The sequence below is a fragment of the Peromyscus maniculatus genome, chromosome 1, assembly GCF_049852395.1.
Source record: "Peromyscus maniculatus bairdii isolate BWxNUB_F1_BW_parent chromosome 1, HU_Pman_BW_mat_3.1, whole genome shotgun sequence".
Taxonomy (NCBI): domain Eukaryota; kingdom Metazoa; phylum Chordata; class Mammalia; order Rodentia; family Cricetidae; genus Peromyscus; species Peromyscus maniculatus.
Genome location: NC_134852.1, coordinates 99483407 through 99496331, shown reverse-complemented (window position 1 = coordinate 99496331; position 12925 = coordinate 99483407). Strand labels below are relative to the sequence as shown.

Genomic DNA, 12925 nt, shown 5'->3' with positions numbered 1-12925 from the left:
TCTCTCCAGCTCCCACCAATCTCCCTCAGTCCCGCAGCCCACTTATAAAATAAACATACAGACACTTATATTATTTAAAGTGTTTGGTCTAATGGCTCAGGCTTCTAGCTAGCTGTTCTTACATCTTAAATTAACCCATTTCTATAAATCTATATCTTGCCACATAGCTTATGGCTTACCAGTATCTTACATGTTGGTACTCATGGCAGTGGCTGGCAGCATCTCTCTGCCTCAGCCTTCCACTTCCCTGAATTCTCCTCTCTCTTTGTCCTGCCTATACTTCCTGGCTACTGGTCAATCAGTGTTTTATTTATTAACCAATCAGAACAACACATTTAACATACAGAACATCCCATAGCACCAATCCTATTAATAAATGTTATAAATGAAGTATGCTGATATACCCCTTTAGCTCAGAAAGATCTGGATCACCTCATCTGGAACCATGAATTCCACAAGGGTACTGGCACATGACAACAGGTATAGAAATGAATTGATGTATCCATAGCACCTGTAGGGGCCACTGAGAGTGAAAGTCACAGAACCCATGGAGAATACTAGAAATATGCTCATGATCTAGAAGAAAGTAGCCTGAATGCCCTGCCATAGCCCTGTGCCTAACCCCTTGCACATGTCACAGCCACTGTGGGACAGATACACTGCAGAGTAAAATTCTGGAGTATTCTTCTGTGAGGAGAAGTCACAGCCAAGGCCAGCACTGAAAGCAACTTAAAGGTGTGGGCCACACTTCTCCCTTTTATACATAGAGAACAGAAACCAGTTCCCAGTGACAACCTCTGCTCATCACCCTCCAGTTATCAGTATTCACAGACCCCTACTGCCAGTTCATCTATGACCCACAGTGTCTCCATGGGAGAAGGTAGCTTTGCTGTATTAAGTAAAAGTCTTGCTATACTTTCCTTTTGTTAAAAACAGATTCACATCCATAGGTCAACCCTACCAGACTTAATTTGTCATGACAATCTGAACATGACAATGCTCACATTAAGCAAAATAAAATCCAGCAGTCTCAATCAAAACTTAAAAAAAAGAAAGAAAAAAAATGTTCTTAAGAGAAAGATTAGCAAGTTATAACTTTTTAATCCAGTGTGACATTTCCAAATATAACATCTCTAGAGTCTTAATAAGATGTTTTCGTACTTTAAACACATTATATATGAAGTGATATATCATAGGAAATAACATTTTAAGCAAAATCACTTCCTTCCTCAAAGATAATAAAACATCTGCTTTTTACCAAAATAAAATACAGTTACAAAAATAGTCTTCTTGAGCTACATAAGTTATCTTTTATATTTTTAGGGAGCTCCTCCAAAGTGCAAATTTTACAAAAGTCTTTGTGGTCTTTGAACATGATTTTCAGCATATGCAAATTATCTACAACTAATTATGCTTAGCACTTCTTATCGGGGCTGCATCAAAGCATTTCACACTGCTGAATAAAGACTCAGAGCTTTTAATTAAAGATTTAACTTGAGGTAATATGAACAAAGAAAATTTCACTGAAATCCCTTACATAAGAGACTATATGCAAAACCATATGGTTACAGACCTTGTAAAATTCTGAGGCAAATGTTCTCTATTCAAGATAAATGCACAGCAAGTGCAATTCAAAAACCCATTCTTTCCTTTTGAAAAACTCATTATGATTACTTTCTAAAATGAAACAAATCCAAATAGTGATACTTTAAGTCAAGCAAATCAATGGTGAGTAAAGTAAATAGTTTCAAAGATTTTATTAAATCCTCATATGGTTTTACTGTCCATTTAAATTTTTCTCCCTGTAATTTTCCAGCTTCTGACCACCCTTTCAGATACTTAAAAGCTCATTATCGGTGGCACCAATAAAGCAAGAGTAGGAAGTGTCTGTGATGTCTTATCCAAAGAAGACACTCCAGAAGTCTCAGTAGGGTAGAATATTTAGACCTAATAAAGAACATTTTGATCATATTCTTAATTAGATTATTCAAAGGGCAGATATTCTGAAGTACTTGTATAAAGAGTATTTGTTGGTTATAATTTTGGAAGGGGAGAATTTAGCCATAAGCATATTCACTTTGAAAGGGGAATGAGTTCATTGAGAAGACAGAAAAGATGGGAGAATCTAAGAAAAGGAAGAGGGGAAGGTAAGAGGTAAGAGGTTGGATGGAGGAAGGCTAACCCCAACCCTAACCCGAACCCGAACCCAAAAGCAAAAGGGGAATATTTACTCTAATATTTTTTGATATGTATTTTTATTAGCATTGTGTTATTTAGCTCTTAGCCTAAACCTGAAATGTTTAGGCTGACTTCAAAGCTTACATTTGTTTTTACATTTATTTGTTATTACTTGAAACGTACATGTATATATTGCTAACAGTCTTTCCATTCCTTTGCTCTTTCCTATTCCTCTTCTGCTCAAGCTGTACCTTTTTTTACTACAAACTTGCCTCCTATTTTCATGTTTTACTTTTGTTTATTTTGTTGTTGCTGTTTTCTATGAACTCAAGCAGGGTGTTCTTTGATTTGTTTGTTGATATAAATGGAAATCTTGTCTGGCAACTGCGTTGATTACAATACTTGATATAGTAGATAGGAGAAAATCAAATTTAATTGACCTTCAGCACTGAATTTAGTGATATGATAAAATTTGATCCAGTAACAACGTACCCAGTTACTTCCAGTGTTGGCTTCTGTATAGAAACTGGTTAGTTGTTTTCCTGGAAGGTATAAATTTCTTAACTCTATAATTAAGTTTGGCCCCATGACTGAGTGCTGACCAGAGGGTAGGGGGCAAAGTTTTGTCTCCCTCCAGCCCAAGATACATTCTTATACAAGGCAATGAGCTAAGCTTTACAATCTTAAAAACCACAGGTAAAAGACAGGAAGCTTGAATTCAAGTCAGATGAAGGGCCACCTGCCAGTAAAGACACCATTTGGGATTCAGACAGACAGCAATGGTGTTGGGCTGTTTGAAGTATTGCACAACGTTACTGACTTATATTAAAACATGACTATTGGAGCTAGTGAGCTGACTGAGTATATAGGAATACTTACTACAGAGGTAAGAGGACTTGAGCTTGAATACCTAGCACACACATAAAAGCCAGGCTTGACTGTCTGCACCTAAAGCTCCTGCACTGTCAAAGATGGAGACAAACAAATCCCAGTGCCTTGCTGGCTGCATGCCTTGCTCCAGATTCAGTGATAAAATCCTGTTTCAAAGGGATAGGAAGAAAGAGATAGAGTAGGACACTAGATATTCTCTTCTGGCTGCCTTATATATGTATAAAACACACAAATAAGTAAATAAATGGTTCAGAAAAAAACATTATTTTATATTACTAACACTACTTTTTTCTGTGATACCCTCTCTATATCAGTTAAACACTTACTTGACATCTTATATGTTTAATACTTACATATTTTTTAAGTTCCCCCACTAACTCTCTCCTTCTTAGATATAAGTCCAGAACCTTAAACAGAGCTGTGATCATAGGTCAATGAATATTCACTAATCTTATTATGGAGTTATAGAATAAATTACATATTTTTTCAATTTTGACTGTGAAGATTATAGTGGTATATGAAAGTTTTCTGTTGTAGAAACACATGAAAATTACTAGCTGCAATAGATTCAGTATGAACACCAGAAAAAAACACAGTAACATCGTAGAACAAATGCCTCGTGGTTCACAAACACTCAGAATTGAATTTTCTTCTTTCTATCTCTATTCAATGAGCATAAGAAATAAATGCAACAAGAAATGGGTGAATTACTTACAGAAAAATTCTCCATTTGGTTGCTGAAGACATTGAGAAAGGAGCATGCATTTATCAATGATCTCAAAGCTTAGTTAAAAAACAAACCTCCAATCAAGGGTGTTTTATGTAATCATGGAAAATAAATGAAGATGCAGTCCAATCAAGCTGTGAGTGAGTCAGACAGAAGATACAAGAACTACCCCAGCCACCATCAATCATATGTCAATGACCTGAAGGAAGTCACAGGAAAGTTTATGGAATTATTGTTCTGTTACTACTACTAACTACTAGAAATAGAAAGTCTTGAAAAAGCCTGTTTCTCCATGCTTCCAACAAAAGTATTCTAGTCCTAAGTAAGGGTCATGGGAAAGAATGAGGAACCAGAGAGTCTTGTCTGATGAACGTTTTTCAAATCAAGAGGCCCACAGAAATCCACAAAGATACCTCCACAAAAAACTGCTGGCAATGGCCGAGAGACAGCCGGGACTGACCTACTCTGGTGATGGGATGGCCAAACACCCTAATAGTTGTGCCAGAAACCCCATCCAAGGACGGAGGAATCTGGATGCAGACATCCAGGCTAGGCCCCAGGTGGAGCGCCGGGAGTCTAATTATCGAGAAAGAGGAGGATTTATATGAGCGAGAATTGATGAAACCAAGGTTGGATAAAGCACAGGGACAAATAACCAAATGAATGGAAACACATGAACTATGAACCAAAGGCTGAGGGGCCCCCAACTGGATCAGGCCCTCTGAATAGGTGAGACAGTTGATTGGATTGATCTGTTTGGGAGGCATCTAGGCAGTGGTACCAGGTCCTGGGCTCATTGCATGAGTTAGCTGTTTGAAACCTGGGACTTATGCAGGTGCGCTTGGCTCAATCTGGGAGGAGGGGACTGGACCTGCCTGGACTGAGTCTATCAGGTCAATCTCAGTCCTTGGGGGAGGCCTTGCTTTGGAGGAGATGGGAATGGGGGGTGGGCTGGGGGGAAGGGGAGGGGGCAGGAAGGGAGAGAACAAGGGAATCTGTGGCTGTTATGTAGAACTGAATAGTATTGTAAAATAAAATAATAATAATAATAGTAATAATATTAAAAAAAGACTTATCCCAACTGATCAGTCATTTGGTCAGTGGGTGTAGCCTAGAAGGAGATGAACTTTACTCCATAATTGATACAAATAATTTAATAGCATTGACCAGAGGGTATGAGGTAGAGTCTTTTCTAAAATTGTATTGACACTATAGACATGTATGTATGTTAATACACATGCTTGTATATATTTGAAGACATTTGTTACCTAAATGTAATATTATCACCATTTATCTTTTTTTTCATTTTTCTTTATTAAGAAATTTTCTACTCACTCTACATACTACCCACAGATCCCACCTTCTTCCTCCTCCCACCTTCAAGCCCTCCCTCCCAAGCCACCCCACATCCCCATATCCTCCAAATCAGAGTCTCCCATGGGGAGTCAGCAGAGCCCATCACACTGAGCCTAGGCAGGTCCAAGCCCTTTCCCACTGCACCAAGGCTGCACAAAGCATCACACCACAGGCACCAGATTCTCAAAAGCCTGTCCATGCACCAAGGATGGACTAGGCCCTCTGGAAACGGAAGATGGTTGTTTGGCCTGAACTGTTTGGGGGGCACCCAGGCATTTATCTTTGATGTCATGCCAAAATTTAAAGAGTGCAATTGAGAGGAAGTAATATTATTATTATTATTATTATTATTATTATTATTATTATTATTATTTTGTTTTTTTGAGACAGGGTTTTCCTGTGTAGCCCTGGCTGTCCTGGAACTTGCTCTGTTAATTAGGCTGGCCTAGAACTCAGACATCCAGCTGCCTTTACCTCCTGAGTGCTGGGATTAAAGATGTGTGCCATCATGTACTTCTTAACTAGGTTTTCTACCAAAGCCAAAAAAACTTTTGTTTTGTACTTAATATATTTCTATATTAACAACAGTAGATACTGATGCCAGAAGTAGAATAATATGTATCCTGACATCCTGAATTTAACGTCAATTACCATTCCCAGTTGTAGTTGGTTTAGTTACAGAGGAAATGTATTAGTGATTCATGTTGTGAAATAAAAAATAATAACAAAACTAATGTTTATGTTTAGAAAGATAATATATGAATTTGTAACATTAGAGGATATGTCAAAAATCTAAGAATTTGTTGCTACTATTTATTGTTTAATAATTGGTTGTAAGGAAAAGTTCAGCTCAGGAAATAGGTTTCTTTTTCTTTAAGATTTATTTATTTAATGTGCACTGGTGTTTTGCCTGTATATACTCTGTGTGAGGGTGTTGGATCCCCTGGAAATAGAGTTCAGACAGCTGTGAACTGCCATGTCGGTGCTGAGAATTGAACCCACATCCTCTCGAAAGTGAGCCAGGGACATTAGCCATTGAACCATCTCTGTAGCCCCACCATAGAATAGTTTTCAATAATGAATAAAAGATAATAGATTCCAGAATTTGAGAACTAAAAAAATTGGAAAAGATGACTGGTTATAGAACTCAACAAATGATTTTATAAAAGCTTAGATAACAGTAACTGAATAAGTTTTCTACACATTCTTCACAACGGTTCCAGGGAGCCATCTTTTAACATTAAATGCGACAGATGTGTTGAAAATAAAGCAAAAGAAAAAATAAATCAAATTTCAGAGTGATGTCGAAAAATTCTGAAGAATATTCCCTGTTTCATTTAGAAGTATGCATACTCTGCTGTCTGACAAAGCATACTCTAAATGTTTGTCAAGAACATGTGACTACTTCTTTGTTTTTAAATAATTTTAATCTGAATGTCATATCTCTTGTTGAAATTGGAATACTGAAGTTTAGTATTACTTCTTCTTTTTTATCTACCAGTGTTTGCTTTACATATTTAGGTACTCTGATGTGGCATGGATATGTATGTATAATTATTATGTCTTCCTGGTGAATATACCATTTTATTCTATAATGACTTTTGTTGTCTTATGACTATATTTTACATAATCCTACTTTATCTGACATGAGTATAGCCACTCTACTCTCTTTGGGTTACATTAGTGGAGAATATATTTTTATGTCCCTGTCAGCCTATGTGTATTTCAAACCTAAAGTGAGTCTCTTATATTCAGCATATAGCTGTATCTTATTTTATCCATTCCATTACTCTAGTATTTTAAATTGGTGAGTTTAATTCACTTATATTTAAAGCTGTAGGCATAAGTTTTCTTGTGTCCTACGGCTTCTCAGCCCCAAGTAAACACATAGAGGCTTATATTAATTACAAACTGTTTGGCTGATGGCTCAGGCTTATCATTAACTAGTTCTTACAACTTAACTCAACCCATTTCTATTAATCTGTATTTTGCCACGTGGCTTTGTGGTGTTACCTGTGTTTCATTACATCTTGCTCCCTGGCAGTGCTCAGCATTTCCTTTGACTCTGCCTTCTTCCTTTTGTCTCTCTGCTTGGATTCCCCTCCTGGCTCTATTTGCCTTGCCATAGGCCACAGCAGCTTCTTTATTAACCAATGATAGCAATACATATTTACAGTATACAGAAAGATTATCCCACAACACTTCCCCTTTTCTGTCTAATCAAAAAGGAAGGTTTTCATTTTAATATGGTAAAATTACATAATAACAAAAGAGTTATCAAGCAAGAATTATAATATCTAGGCTATTTGTATTTAGCAAAATCAAAGAAAATATTCTATCATCTATCCTATATTTATGTCTAAAGTTTCATATCTAATTTACCTTTTATCATAATTAAGGAAAACTATAATTATAACTATTTAGTCTTTAATTCCATCAAAGACCCCAGAAGGATTTAATATTACCTAAATAAACAGGAAGTGCATTGTAAGCAACTTCTAAAATTCTAAACAGTCACCCAACATTCTTCTGCAACATTGGGGCATCTATCACAGCCTACAGGCCTGGCATACTTTTTAATGAAGCAGAAAATTTGAAGGATTGTCTTGCCTATTGGCAAAGTTTATCAGTCACTTTTTTCTGTGTCCTGCAGAATGTCTGCCAGTATCTTCTGTGAAGCAGGAACATAAAGGATCATCTCGCTTTGTTTTGGCAAAGTTCAGTGGTCACTTTCCTATGAGTCCTGTATGTCTGGTTCATACAGCATACTGTCAAGCAGTTCAGGAAAGACTAGTTTCTTGTCCAAATGGTTAACTTTTACTACAAAGAAAGCAAACTCTATATGGAGTTTATTCAGTGCCCATCATCTTCTCTGAAGTAGATTGGTGCTGCCAGGAGCAGATATGTCTCAATGTCCAGAAAAGTCTAAGTTCTTAAAACATTTTAAATGCCATATTCTGTAGGTCTTTGAAGTGTTTGAAGATTGCCTACCCAACTGAAACATACCAATGTGTACCTAGAAAACTTAACTAACATGAATATAAATTTGATTATCATAGATGACTATTAATCTATATTTCTTAATTATATATTACAATTTTAAATGAGTTTCATAAACATAATGCCTTAAACAAGAATAGAAATATATACAGTATAAAAAACTTTAAATTTGTATTAATAAACCAAAAATCCATACTAATATAAAATAGGTAAGATTAATGTTTTTTTTTAGATTAAAGTAGATTCAACAATCAACACTTTTATTCTATCATTTCTATATCCCCTTTTCTTTTCAGAATGAGATCCCTGAATCTAATCCTTTTGTTAGCTTTTTTCTGACCATTAACCATAACAACTTGTAGCCAACTCTCCTAAACAAATGACAAATATCCATAATTTATTTTGGGGAATGTGAGCATAGTTCTCTAGACTACATCCTGATGACTTGGGGCACTGGTAATCTTATAGGGACCCAAAGAAAATTTAGGATTAGGGTCAAGTCCTGACTAGAGTAGTCTGTGGGGCTGGATCATCTTGGCCAGCAGCCTTAAAGCCTTTCTGGATGCAGAACTCAAAGGAAACTGCAACAGAGGTGTTCTGAAACTTTCAATCATCTGGGCCACCTCTTCCCATTGGAGATTTTTCAGGAGGTCTTACTCAATCAAACCGTATTAACCAAGAAGGAATCTATGGGTTCTCATCTTCTGTGGAAACAAAAGCAGAACATTTTTTGCAAAGCAACATATCCTTAGACTCCAATTTTGAAGTGAAAATACCTTCATAATATATATGTTGGTTTAACTTAGCAGCCTTTACAATCAAAAGTGTTTCTGCCGCTAGCTCATTAACAGTCAAAAAAGTCAAAGAAAATACAATAATATATGTAATCCTGACTCTGTGTATTTTCCATCTTTATCTGGCTGTTTCTTTTATATTACTTTCATTGTTTCTTTAAAGACTTTATTTTTAAAAACTATTATTTCTTTGTATAACTGCCTATACTTTATTTCCCTCTCTTTCCCAAGACTATGTTATATATATATATATATATATATATATATATATATATATATATATATATATATATATGCCATGCTGTGCTCAAGCTTGAATGCCACAGTATCTCTGTACTGCGGCCCGGCCCACACAAGAGACATGAACTAGGAAGCCGCTCTTAGCTCCATTCTATAATCTCTTCTTAAATTTTCTCAGGTTTTAGGTGGAAACTCTTGCCACCATGTCTGGGTGCCAATTGTAGGCAGTTTTCCTGTTTCCCAGAGCCTCTCAGTCCCAAGTAAACACACAGAGGCTTATATGAACTACAAACTGTTTTGTCTATGGCTCAGGCTTATCATTAACTAGCTCTTACAACTTAATTCAACTCACTTCTATTAATCTATGTTTTGCAACATGGCTTCGTGGTGTCACCTGTGTTTCATTACATCTTACTCCCAGCAGTGCTCAGCATCTCCTCTGACACTGCCTTCTTTCTTTTGTTTGTCTCTCTGCTTGGAGTCCCCTTCTCCTGGCTCTCTTCTGCCTTGCCATAGGCCAGAACAGCTTCCTTACTGCTTTATTAACCAATGGTAGCAACCCATATTCACAGTATACAGAAGACACCGTCCCACAGCATAAAGTAATTACTAATAGGTAAGGGTTTACTAGTGCCATTTGATACATTGATTTTCATTTTTATAATCCATTTGTTCCTTTCCTCCCGTTATATCAGTTTTGATCTGATGGCTTCATTGACTTGATTTGATTTCTTTTTCTTTCTTTTGTAGGTTTACTTTAGGTATTTTCATGGTTAATCCCATAATTACAATATCTTATCTTTAGGAGTTAATAACTTCATAGTCAGATAGAGGAAATATACATTTTTCAGTATCAATTTACTTCAATTTGTTTTCTTCTTCTTCTAATTAATTTTTAAAGTTCTCATGACATGCACAGTAATATTTTCCCTTTTGTTATTTTTGCATATATGTTTCATTGTATTTCATCCATATTCACGCTCCTTTCCTACTACTCTCCCCTTTCCTGTTCCCCCATCATTCTGATTGCCCCCCAATAGTTTTTCCCTTTTACTCTCATGTGACATGTATTTTGTCACCATTTTCTCCCACCCTCTCCCTTAACATCTGGTGTTCATGGAAGTCAAAAGAAGGCATTAGATCAAGTACCCTGAAACTGAGAGTTACAGACAGTTGTAAGCCACTGTGTGGGTGTTAGAACCCAAGCTCTGGTCATCTGCAAGAGCATGAAGTACTCTTAACCACTGAGCCATCTCTCCAGGCCCATCTGTTTTCTTTTTAAGATTAGGCATCCTTTATCCCATGTAACCCACGTAGCCTTATCTTATCATGTGGCAGAGCCTGACCTTGAACTTCTGATCATCCTATTTTAGCCTCCTTATCACTGGGATTACAGGCATTTGGCATCATTCTAGTTAACCCTGGAACTTGACAGTTCTTGACTGGCAGAATTTTTATCAACACTGTGAGCCAAAAAGTGAAGTAGTAGTCTACTATTTTCTTTGTCTAAATGAAAGTTTTAATTAAAGGTCTTTCTTCTGTTTTCTGATTTTTTGTTGTTGTTGTTGCTGTTGTGTGGACATAAGAAAGGTCTTTACTTATTTTTAAGTCTCAAAATCCAAGAGTTGATTAAAAACAACATCCAGACCCAATGGAGAAGATCATAAGTGATAGACTTCATACTGTTTCCCTTAACATGGAATGGTACTCTCTATTGTATGAGAGGGGAAGTAATACAGACATTTGGCACCCATAAATGTGCAATGTGCTATGGACTGGGGTACAGACTGGCTACTGTTCCCAATTGACCTTTTAAGAAAATGCACCTGTGCAATATTAACTGGGTGACTGTTTTCAGATGTAACTCACAAAAATGACCCCAACATGATCTTTCTTGGTCTGAACTGAGAGATAGAGAAGATTAAGACTTGTACATTAACACTGCCAAAGAATTCAAGAAGCTTGGGTATGGGATAAGATGGATGGAAGACAGGATCTAAATTTACCCATCTTCTTTAAATAACAAATAAACCAAATGAAATACTTGAAGCATCATCTTCCTAAATACTGGGCATTGGTATTAAGCAATGAAGGACAACAATACAGTAAGGTAAGCCCTGATTCATTCTAGTTTACTGCCCACTTCAAGACATGATTCAGGGAGAGGAAGTCAAAGTAGAACCTATAACATTCTCTAATGAGTCAGAGGTGTGAGTTAGAGGAATAAAGAGAAGCAGAAGTCACAGGCTAGAATAACAGAAAAGGTAGAGTTATACTGATAGAGTTTAGAAGCTAGGCACAAGATACATATGCATGCATCTCCTGGTAGTCAACAAAACACTGACCAGCAAACATATGTGAGGAAACTGTCTGAGCTTGGAAAATTAGTAATCTAAGAAGAATACCAGAAGCACCAAGGCAAGAACTAGTGTTTCTTTCTACCAGGTAGTCAATAAATGTCATAGTTCATGGGGCTTGTTCTATAGTTTTCAGAAAGATCTTGTCCCTGTCGTGAAGTAAGATTTTAGACTTTATCTAGTCCTGCCCATTGAATATTAAAAACAAGTCTTAAAGAATAAGAATGCAGGAAAGAGTAAGGGGAGTCCAATTCATCATGGGGCTGTTTGGAAAAATCCAGGAGAAACCTCCCAAAGAGCTGGTCAATGAATGGTCATTGAAGATCAGAAAGGAAATGAGAATTGTTGACAGGCAAATAAGAGATATCCAAAGAGAAGAAGAGGATGTAAAATGGTCTGTGAAAGATGCAACTAAGAAGGGACAAAAAGATGATTGTGCAGTTCTGGCCAAGCAGATAATCAGTTCAAGGAAGGCTGTGAACAAATATGCATCCAAAGCACACATGAACTCTGTGCTGATGGGGATGAAGAACCAGCTTGTGGTTCTAAGATTATCTGGTTCCCTACAAAAGAGCACAGAAGTGACGAACACTGTGCAGAGTCTTGTGAAGATCCCAGAAATTCAGGACACCATGTGTGAGCTGTCCAAAGAGATGAAGAAGGCTGGAATCATAGAGATGTTAGAGGATACATTTGAAAGCATGGGTGTTCAGGAAGAAATGGAAGAAGCAGCAGAAATGGAGATGGACAGAATCCTCTTCAAAATCACAGCAGGAGCCTTGGGCAAAACACCCAAAAGTAACCGACACCCTTCCTAAGCCTGAATCTTCAGGAGCAATGACTGCCTCAGAAAAGGGAGAGGATGCTGAGGATGAGGAGGATGAAGAGGACCTGAAGGTCTTGCAATCCCAGCTGTCCACATTCCGAAGATAGGGCCACCCAGTTGGGGCCTCAGTTCTATGGTGCCTTCCTCTAGGTGTGGGCACAACCTCTGGGGAATCCCCGTTTCCTGTATCTCTTACACTACACCTCTGTTGTGAAGCATTGCATTTTGGAGAGGGTTCAATGCTAGTATATCTTCACTATTTGCAGAGGTCTTAAGGTCTGTTTTTATGAAGGTGGTATAATCAAATGCATTGTTATCAAGAGCATAAACAGCAGAAGTATCTTTCTTGGGGGAGGGCAAAGAAACCCATTTTCGCATGAAGCAATTTTTAGAAGAGTTGATTGAATGTTGAGGACTCTCTACTTGTGGGTATATGTAAAATACTACATAAGTGGATATCAATAAACTTCTACTTTAAAAAAAAGAGTAAGAGTGCATCTACCTGCCAGAACTATCTCTAGAACAGCTATGAATGATGTTTGCAGGGTTACAACAA

The 12925-nt window shown here is 37.1% G+C and overlaps 1 pseudogene; it reads left to right on the top strand.

Annotated features, from left to right (window-relative positions):
* The first annotated feature begins 11789 nt into the window (after positions 1 to 11789).
* LOC102911944 (charged multivesicular body protein 3 pseudogene) lies at positions 11790 to 12476 on the top strand (annotated as a pseudogene).
* The last annotated feature ends 449 nt before the right edge of the window (positions 12477 to 12925 follow it).